Source organism: Sorghum bicolor, chromosome 8 (assembly GCF_000003195.3).
Source record: "Sorghum bicolor cultivar BTx623 chromosome 8, Sorghum_bicolor_NCBIv3, whole genome shotgun sequence".
NCBI classification, from domain to species: Eukaryota; Viridiplantae; Streptophyta; class Magnoliopsida; order Poales; family Poaceae; genus Sorghum; species Sorghum bicolor.
The window spans coordinates 60272538-60282133 of NC_012877.2; positions in this window are offsets into that span (position 1 = coordinate 60272538).

Below are 9596 nucleotides of genomic sequence, written 5' to 3' on the forward strand. Positions count from 1 at the left end.
TCAGGTAGGATGCCGACGATCAATAGTTTCTCCATGTTTCTTCTTTGAGATCACGGACGCGACACTAGTATTGGAGCATATGCAGGCGCGGGTCGCCATTTTCGCCTCCTTGGAGCTTTGGGGGAAGACGATGTTTGGCGAAGGCGGGAAGGAGGAAAGCGGAGTATGGTACGCTGGGCCGGCCCAGCTGTGGTGCCAATTGATGAGGTCCACAAGCCCAACTGGCCGCACGAGGCAACATAGCCGTTGAGCGCAGGGTCGATTAGATCCATGCCATCTATAGCTTTTCCTGTTTTGGAGCATGTCACTCGTATATCATCATTGTCATTTGTAATTTCCTTTTTGTTTTAAAAACCTCACTAGCTAGTACTTCCTCCGTTCCTAATTATAAGTCGCTTTGACTTTTTTGCTGCCTTTCAAGTTCCAAACGACCATGACGTGAGGAGGAACTGATGACGACCTCCACGGTGGTGTGATGCCATGATCCTTTTGTCACCGGCTTGCCGTCTGTGCTTCACGCTTCAATCACCTCACAACCAACGTGTTTACACTTTGAAATGTCTTAGACATGGTCTTTCCAGAGGTAGAGGTTGGCGGTTCAAATGTAAACCAAGAGAGAGCAAACTTGGAAAAGGTGGTGGCACGGTGAGGTGGCAAGTGGAGGAGAGATGATGATAGAGGGATATATCAATAATAGATTTACCAACAGGGTAAGATAATGTGGCAGTCCTATCTAGGTAGGATGCTGACAGCGAATAACTTCTCTATGTTTCTTTTTTGAGAACGCGGGCGTGGTACCAATGTTGGAGCATATGAAGGCCTAGGCAACCATTATTGCGCCTTGGAGCTTTTGGCCAAGGCGGGAAGGGTTTAAAGTGGGATGTTACGCTGGGTCGACCTAGTTGTGGTGTCGAGTGGCGAGGTCCAAAAGCCCAACTAAGCCCACAAGGCAACATAATAAGCGTTGAGCGAGGAGTCGATTAGATTTAGATCCTTGCCATTTGTAGATTTTCCTATTTTAGAGAATATCACTCTTGTACCATCATGTCATTTGTAAATTTCTTCTTGTTTTAAAAATAATCACTAGCTAGTACATGTTTCCCATCTCACACTAGATACAACAACCTAATGAACTCATCAATATCATACTCAAATCAACCATCAACAACCTCATCTGCTTCTCTCCCCACTAATTATCTATCACTCCATCTTACAATAGTGGGTCACATATCTAGTCTCTCTAATGAAGTCCCATTGAGGATGAGATTAGTCTGTCAAGCTAGACAATGGCAACAAACAATGAGGGTTTATGCAAGCCCTCTAGCCACTTCCAACCACTTCTCGAGACTTTGTCACTGTCTTTACCTGGTTTTTATATCATCTCCACCTATCGAGATCCAGCAGCTATGAGCCTTTAATCTGTCCTAGACAGAGGGAGTATAATGTATTCTAGTTTTTAAGAATTATGGATTTGATAAGCCTATCCACAATCTTGCTGTTTTTTTAATTAATTTTCAATCTCTGAAGAATATTGTTTTAGAGCTGGGTCATGTTAGTTTCCTCTAGAGATTGTTTGCAGCCCCCGTTCCCTCGCCTCCGACCTTGCTGCCGGTGGTGACGTGGAGTGGGGGTCCGTCTCGTTTGCAGTTCCCTGTCTTCGTAGAGTCTTGGTCGAGTCCACCTAGGTCTAGGGTTTGCTCACCGTCGATGTTTAGCGGCGGAGTTAGGTTTTGCTGGAGGAGTGTGACTCCTTTGCGGCTTGGTTTTCCTAGCGAAGCTGGTGATGCGGAAGCGGCAGCAGCGCAGCGGAATAATTTCTTCCAGCCTTTTCTGTTCTCCGATGGCTATCTACTCCGACGTCAATGGAGAGGCTGGGGAGACCTCTCTTGGAGTCAAGGGCCGGCGCGTCGTTGTCTTCCTCAGGTGATGATGCTGTTGACCCTGTGAATCTCGAGGAAGATATGTGTTGGTGAAAATCTAAGCTTTGCTCGGGTTGCCGGCGATGGAATCGAAGGATGCGTCGTGGGTACAGGAGTTGGCCGATGCACCTAGAAGGCAACGTCGGCTGATTCGCCTAGAAGTAAGTCCTCTTCTGCGGCCTCCACCTTGTGGAGTTTGGCTCTGGTGCCCGACGACAACTGGGATGCGGCTTCGATGGTGGTGACGGATAGATCTCTTAAGGCTTCGAGAAAGATGAACAGGAGTTTTCAACTTTTTTGTAATTTTCTTTTTCTTTGGCGTGCTGTAAAAGGACCGGTGTAATGCGTTAAGATCAATACATGTTCCTTTAAAAAAACAGAGGCAATCATGACACCACGACTAAACATCAAATTTGAGTTTTGAAAATGTTTTTGTACTATATATGCTTATATGTACGCAACGCGACACGGCCTTCTCCCCTGAACCCTGTGCTGTGGTGCACTCACTGTCGCCTGATCGACTGAGCACACCAGCCTGCCGGCTCATCATCAAAAACAAAAGAGGAAAAATCAACAAAAAAAAAGAGCAGCTTTGGAAGCCCACGGGCTTCCTGTTCGGATCGGGTGCAATTCCATTGCACTTGTAGATAGTGCCGTGAATATAGAAACCCCCATGTAGCCCTTCTTTTTATTTATATAACAAGTACAGGTACTTAAGGTATAGTTTGGAAAGATAGGAATTAAATCTCAGTGAATATAGAAACCGCATGTAGCCCTTCGTATTCAGCCCTGGACCTGCTTGGCAGGGGTGAGAGTGTTCAGTTCAGCTGGACGAGAGAGGCTGCTCTGTTCTTACTACACCCACTACCGGAAGGGGGGGGGGGGGGGGGGGTGAGGGGGGGTGTTTGTCGTGTGTCCGGCGCACACGGTAAAGCCCAAACCGCACATGGCGAAGGCTTTGTCGTGTGTTGCTCATGGTGAAAGAACACACGGCAAACCTTTCCACAGTGAACCTTACCTTTACTTACGGCCAAATTGTGGGCATACGGCGAAGCTTTGCCGTGAGTCAAGGGGGCGGGGGTGGGGGGAGGGTTCGCCGTGTGTCTGGCGCACACGGCAAAGCCAAAACCACACGCGGCGAAGGCTTTGCCGTGTGTTGCTTACGGCGAAGAACACACGATAAACTCTTCCACGGTGAACCTTACCTTTACTCACGGCCAAATTATGGGCACACAACGAAGCTCACCGTGAGTCAATCTTGAAAAGTTCCAAATTTCCATGGGCACACAACAAAGTTCCAAATTTTTTTTTTTGTCTATGTGGCCCATGGGATTCAAACCCATGACCTCTCTCTCTCGCTTGTCTCCACACTTAACCACTACACCATACTATGACTTATGTTTATATTGCATTTTGGTTCCTCAAATATTATACCAAACTATGTGTAAATTGATTATTTGAGGTTCTAAATGATTTCAAATCAAAAGGTTATCAACTACAAAGTTTCATAAATTTTTGGGATCTACAATTTTTATTTAGGGAGTTTTTCCATCCGAGGTCGTTTACAAAATTTAAATTTCAAATTTGAAAAATTCAAACGTAGTTTTTACATGACAAGATGATACCAAAACAAAGAGTTGTCAACAAAAAGTTTCATAACTTTTGAGATCTATAAAGTTTATTTAGAGAGTTTTTCTATCCGAAGTTATTTAAAAAATTCAAAATTTAAAATTTTCAATTAAAATGCTGAAAATAATTAAGCAAATGATTCTAAAAAATTTCTAAATTTGGACACGACACAACCTATGTGGTGTAGTGCCTAAAGAAAAAGTTTCAAATCAAACTCCAATATGAAAGTCAAATCTACTCCAACTCATGCTCCTTCACTCATAACTCTCTGAAACTTCTCTAGAGATTGTTTGATTTCTACACATCATATGTGACAACTTGTTCGAAATCTTTCCAAACTTTTTCTATGGCCTCTATGTGATAACATGACATATGTACACGTTTCAGGATTTACGAAATAAAATAGCATTTATTAGAATTTTTGAAAAGTACCGACACACGTTCGGCGTCGTGTCTCCTAACCACAGCATTCGAAAGTCATTTCTATTTCAAATGTGTGTTCTCAGACAGGGTTGGGTAACATGAATATCATTTTTCTAATATTTTTTCCAACTATTTCACTGACTCGTAGTTCAAATTTGACCGCATCCAGAAAAATGAAAATAAATGCTGTTAATAGCAAAAATATAGCAAACATGTTTCAAATTTTATGAAATTTGAGTATGGAGTTACAAATGGTGAGTGTGTAGAGAAGAAAAATTTTGGAGGGCAAAATCTAAAAAAAAGAAATTGTTTGCCGTGTGCGCACCCTGACACACGACAAAGTTTGTGTTTGTCGTGTGCCAGCCTCAAGCACACGGCAAACCCAGGCTTTACCGTGTGCCTAACGGCCACAACACAACAAACGTTGACGGCTGGAGGTGGACGTTAGCGTGGGGTTAGCTTTTGCTGTGTGCCCTGTTTGTGTGTTGCTCACGACAAAGGTTTGAGTTCGTCGTGTGCCTGATGTTTGCCGTGTGCAACACACAACAAAGGCTAGGTATACCGTGTGCCTGGCGTTTGTTGTGTGCGTGGGCTGGGCACACGGCAAACCCGGCCTTTGCCGTGCGTTGCACACGGCAAACAGGCGGGCACACGGCAAAGGCCGGCTCTCCGGTAGTGACCATAACCCTTAATCAGCGACTGACTTGAAGTTGTTCAAATGGTGTATAGCAATGGATAATCCGTTGCTAAAGGCTATAGCAATGGACCCCTACAGTTGCTAATGAAGCCGTCGTTGTATGTCTACAGCGACAGACATCTTATTTAGCAACAGATTCTAAGAGAACTTTTGTTTCTCTTTGTTTTCTTCTAATCCGAAGAGAAATGCATTGGGATGGTTTGGTTGTGCAGGGGTGTACAAGAGCAGCATCGATGTGGCGCTGGGCAAGGTGATCTCTGGGATCATGGACCTGGAGACCATCCTGAGGAAGATCCAAAAGGTCTGGAAACCGTGTGCGGCTTTGGGGCGAGAAGCCTGGCGTGCCCTTGGAGGTCCAGCTCCACAAGCTGCAGCTCGGCGGCGGTGGGAAGGGGAAGGGCCAGCAGCTGGCCGAGGATGCCGATGGCAAGGGCTAGCAGAAGCAGTAGCAGCAGCCCAAGGACGCCGACAGCAAGGGCCAGAGCCAGCAGCCCAAGGGTGGAGTTGGCGGTGGTGGCGCCGGTGGCGGTGGCGGCACGAAGGAGGCGAAGACAGTGGCGCCAAGCCTCGACGACGACTACGAAGACCCGGCGATGATGACAATGCCTATGGGCATGCCACCTAGCTGTCGGCGGTGGCGACAAGAAGGCTGGTGGTGGTGGCAATGGCGGCAAGAAGGGTGGCGGCGGCGGTGGCAACGGCGGGGCCAAGAATGGTGGAGACGCACAACAGCCGCTGCAGAACGGCAAGGGTGGCGGCGACCCCGCCCGTGCCGGTCTCGACAGGCCCATGATGGGCGACGGCGCGCCACCGCATATGGCGGCCATGATGATGAGGTTACCCAACATGATGGACGTGGGAGGCATTGCCGGTTTCCCTGGCATGGGCCAGATGGGCGGCGGCATGCCGATGGGCCACCCCCACATCGGTGGCAATGGCGGCGTGCATGGCAAGCCGGCTAGTGGCATGCCGAGGGGCGGCTACCCTCACATGTGTGGTGCCGGCATGCATCAGGGCTGCGATAGCAGGGGCACCGCCACAGCATGTCACTAGTGGCATGCCTGCGGGTTCTTTCCAGGCGGCAACGACATCAAGCTGGTCGGGGCAGAGATGCTGCCCATGTCTCAGCTGCCGCAGCAGCAGCTGCTGCAGATGGCTGCCACCATGCAGCAACAGCAGCACAGATGATGCTGAACGGGCACGGCCACCACCTCAGTCACCATGGTCATGGTGGTCAGGGGTATCCGCCGCCACCGCCGAGCTACGGGTACAGGTATGGCCAGCCACTGATGCCACAGTAGCCGCCACCGCCACCGCACTACTACGCGATCCCTCTGCAGCATCACCCGCAGGACAATATGTTCAGCGACGAGAATCCCAACATGTGCTCAGTCATGTGAGGTGGATTTCAAATTTCAGTAGATCACATATGTTAAAGGTAATTTATTTTATTTTACAAACTCAGTCAAATAGTGTCTTATATACTCTACAAAAGCCAACTGATATGCACTGTTTCTACTTTGTATCAATATGTGGAACATTAATTTGGAAGGAAAAAAACAAGAATTTTCCAAAATTTAGTGATGGATGTCCGGCAGGTAGTCTCCAAAACCAAAGAGGACATCAACCTATGCTCTAGGGTCTTCAACAACCTGACTCAGACCTTGTATCTATCCCCCAGGATGTGTGTGCTGTGTGCTTTACTTTACCTTTACTTTACTCTGTGTGCCCTTTGGGGATTTTTGTGCTGATGGCACTTTTTGAGTTTTTGTATATAAACTCTCTTTCCTTTCTTAATTGAGAGGCAGAGCTCCTGCTAGGTTCCTTCAAAAAAAGATTTATAAACCTTGCTAACCACCACGCTCTTGTGGCATCGACCTGCATAAATTAAGAAATTTGAGCAATGAACGCTAAAAAGAAAATATATAGTGCAATTGCCCCAGAGTGGCTTGAGAAGACATAGCAGTAAAATTATGTTGCCAACTTGCCATCCATCGAAAGAAGCATCATTGAGAACTTGCCATCCTCTCGTTGCGGTCTCTAACTGTCCCCTGCAGCAAAATTTCCTTTTATATTACCAGGGGCGATGGAATAATTGTAGAGGTTAAACTCAACCGACAATTTCCCTGTATCCATACATCTCAGTAGTCCATAACAGGGTCAGACAGGATTCCATCCCATATATTCTTCATGGTTCCATAATAAATTATCTGCCAAACTTCTGATAGTGTACCAACAAACTTATCATATACTGATGTAAATTGAATAGACACTGAAGGATTTGTCATCTAGCGATGAGTTGTAGGCCATAGTTAGTTGTGTGTTTTGTGAGTGTATGACCAGAAGGCAATGATTTGTATGTACTGCTTTTAATTAATTAGCATGTTGAGCAAAAAAAATCTTAGGTAATAGGCAATAGTAACTCAGTTTCACCTCTTGTGCACCGCTCGAGTTTAAACATGTGCACCAGGCATAATTGTTGCCCATCTCTAGAAAGATATCTCTTGTGTGTGTTGTGCACTTAAGTCGGCCAAGCTCTGCTCCCACATCTATCACCCACACAGGAGTTAAGAGAGAATAATGCTTTACCTGCTGCTATCGCAGCTGATCCATCGGCGTCTTGTTAGGTGCCTGGGCAAGACGGCAAGCTTGATCCGGAGAGAGCAGGGTAGAGGCTGGAGGGGGACAGCGGGCTCGATCTGGTCTCTGTTGCTCAAGTTTTGTGTGCAGTGTCAGTTTTATAAATCAGTTACTTGGAGTGTAAATATTTCAAAGAATTAAGCTAGATGGATTTGTCATCTAGCGATGAGTTGTAGACCATAGTTAGTTATGTGTTTTGTGAGTGTATGACCAGAAGGCAATGATTTGTATGTACTGCATTTAATTAATTAGCATGTTGAGCAAAAAAAATCTTAGGTAATAGACAATAGTAACTCGGTTTCACCTCTTGTGTACCGCTGGAGTTTAAACATGTGCAGCAGGCACAATTGCTGTCAGTCTCTAGAAAGACATCTCTAGAGTGTGTAGTGCACTCGAGTCATCAAGCACACTCTTCTTGTTGGAGCTATTTAATGCACAAAAATTCAAAAACTTGTTGTGGGGTTGGAATCAAACTCCAGCCTCTTGGGTTGAGAGACAAATGGGGGCACTCGGTTGGGAGGCAAAACTCAGCACACTGCAATTTAGTCATGCCAGTTTCACCTCTTCTTGTTGGGTCTCATAGGAAGGAAGGAGAAGGTGAAATCTACCGCCTATGTGTTGGAGCTAGTGGTAGGAGCAGACTTGTGTGGTGTCTCAGCGTGGTGGAATTCTCCCTTCCCCATGTATTCTAGGAATCCGAGGACAGGCGGAGGGTGAATGTACCGGTACCTGCAGAGGAATCGGTGGTTGCACACAACTCGGCGATGCGATTTGCAGGCAACGAATGCCCAGACGACATCGGCCGCAGCGTCGAGGCAGAGGAAGATGTCCTCCAGGATCTCATTTGGGAGGATGGGGACCTCATGCACTGTTGTGGAGGTCATCGGCATCATGCTACCGTCAGCACGTTTGGTGAGACCGTGAGAGTGACGGTTGCTGCCAAGCTTCTAACCTAAGCAAAGACTAGGTTGCTCTCTGTCCGGCTGTTACTACTTGAGCCGTTGCGGAGAAGCTCGATCTACTCCATTTGGTTAAGTAGAAAAAGAAAAACTCGATCCACACCGTTTGATGAAAGCCACCTACATGGGAGAAGATATGTCAAGCCACCTGAATGCACTGACACCAGGGTCAAAACAAAATTTCAGGTAATAGGCCATAGTAACTCAGTTTCACCTCTTGCGCACTGCCCAAGTTTAAACATGTCCACCAGCCACAATGGCTACCAGTCTCTAGAAAGGTATCGCTTGAGTGCTAATGTGCAGAAATCCAATATCACTACTGAATACAGTAGGTTCGCCGAGCGCCAAAAACGCTCGGCAAAGAACCCTAAACCGTCGGCGAAAAGTTCGCCGAGCGTAGCCGTCAGCGAAGCTCGCTCGGAGAATTTGCTGTCGGCGTAGACGCTCTTCGCCGAGCGTCGAAACACGGGCTGTCGGCGAACGGTCGCCGAGCGTCCTCCCCCCTCTCGGCGACACGTTGTCGCCGTCACGGCGGTGTTTGACGGGGACGGCGCCTTCGCCGAGCGCCCTGTGCGCCGCGCTCGGCGAAGGGAGGGACCCATTTTCTTTTTATGTTTTCTTTTTTTTTGTAAAATTCTTTGCCGAGCGTGAGGTTGACCGCCTCTCGGCGAACAGGAAGCCTTCGCCGAGAGCTTTGGCCAATGCTCTCGGCGAACCTGGGAACCTGGGACATTTTTAGGTTCTCTGTCTCCAGCTTTGCCGAGCGCTTTGGCCGAAGCGCTCGGCGAAGCGTGCCTTTGCCGAGCGCAGCTGTCGGCAAAGCTGGGAACCTGATTTTTTTTGTTTGTTTTGCTTCATATTTATTCATATCTCACATTTACAAAGCACAGATCACATATATCACCACAAGCACAATCCCAATTCACATATATAGCCGAAATCACATATATTATCACACGATATATCACAATCACATATAAAATCCATAAGATCATCACAATATCTCACAAGCACATAAGTTCATCACATCCATCGCATCACGACGTAAGGTCCATACATAAGTTCATCATGACAGAAGCGTAACACATGTCCACACAAGTTCATGACAACATGTCCATAATCCAGACCTACTCACTGCGTCCACGCTGGCCACGACGACGGTGAAGGATTGCCTGTACCAGGCTGCTGCGGCGGGTTATTAGAACCCGCGGACTGAGGCTGCACGAAGTAGGAGATTGACCGTGAGATAATCCAAACGGAACCGGAATTGAGATGACATGTGTATAAGAACCATGTTACTCACAGGAGTGCCTAAGTGGAGCTGCTGCT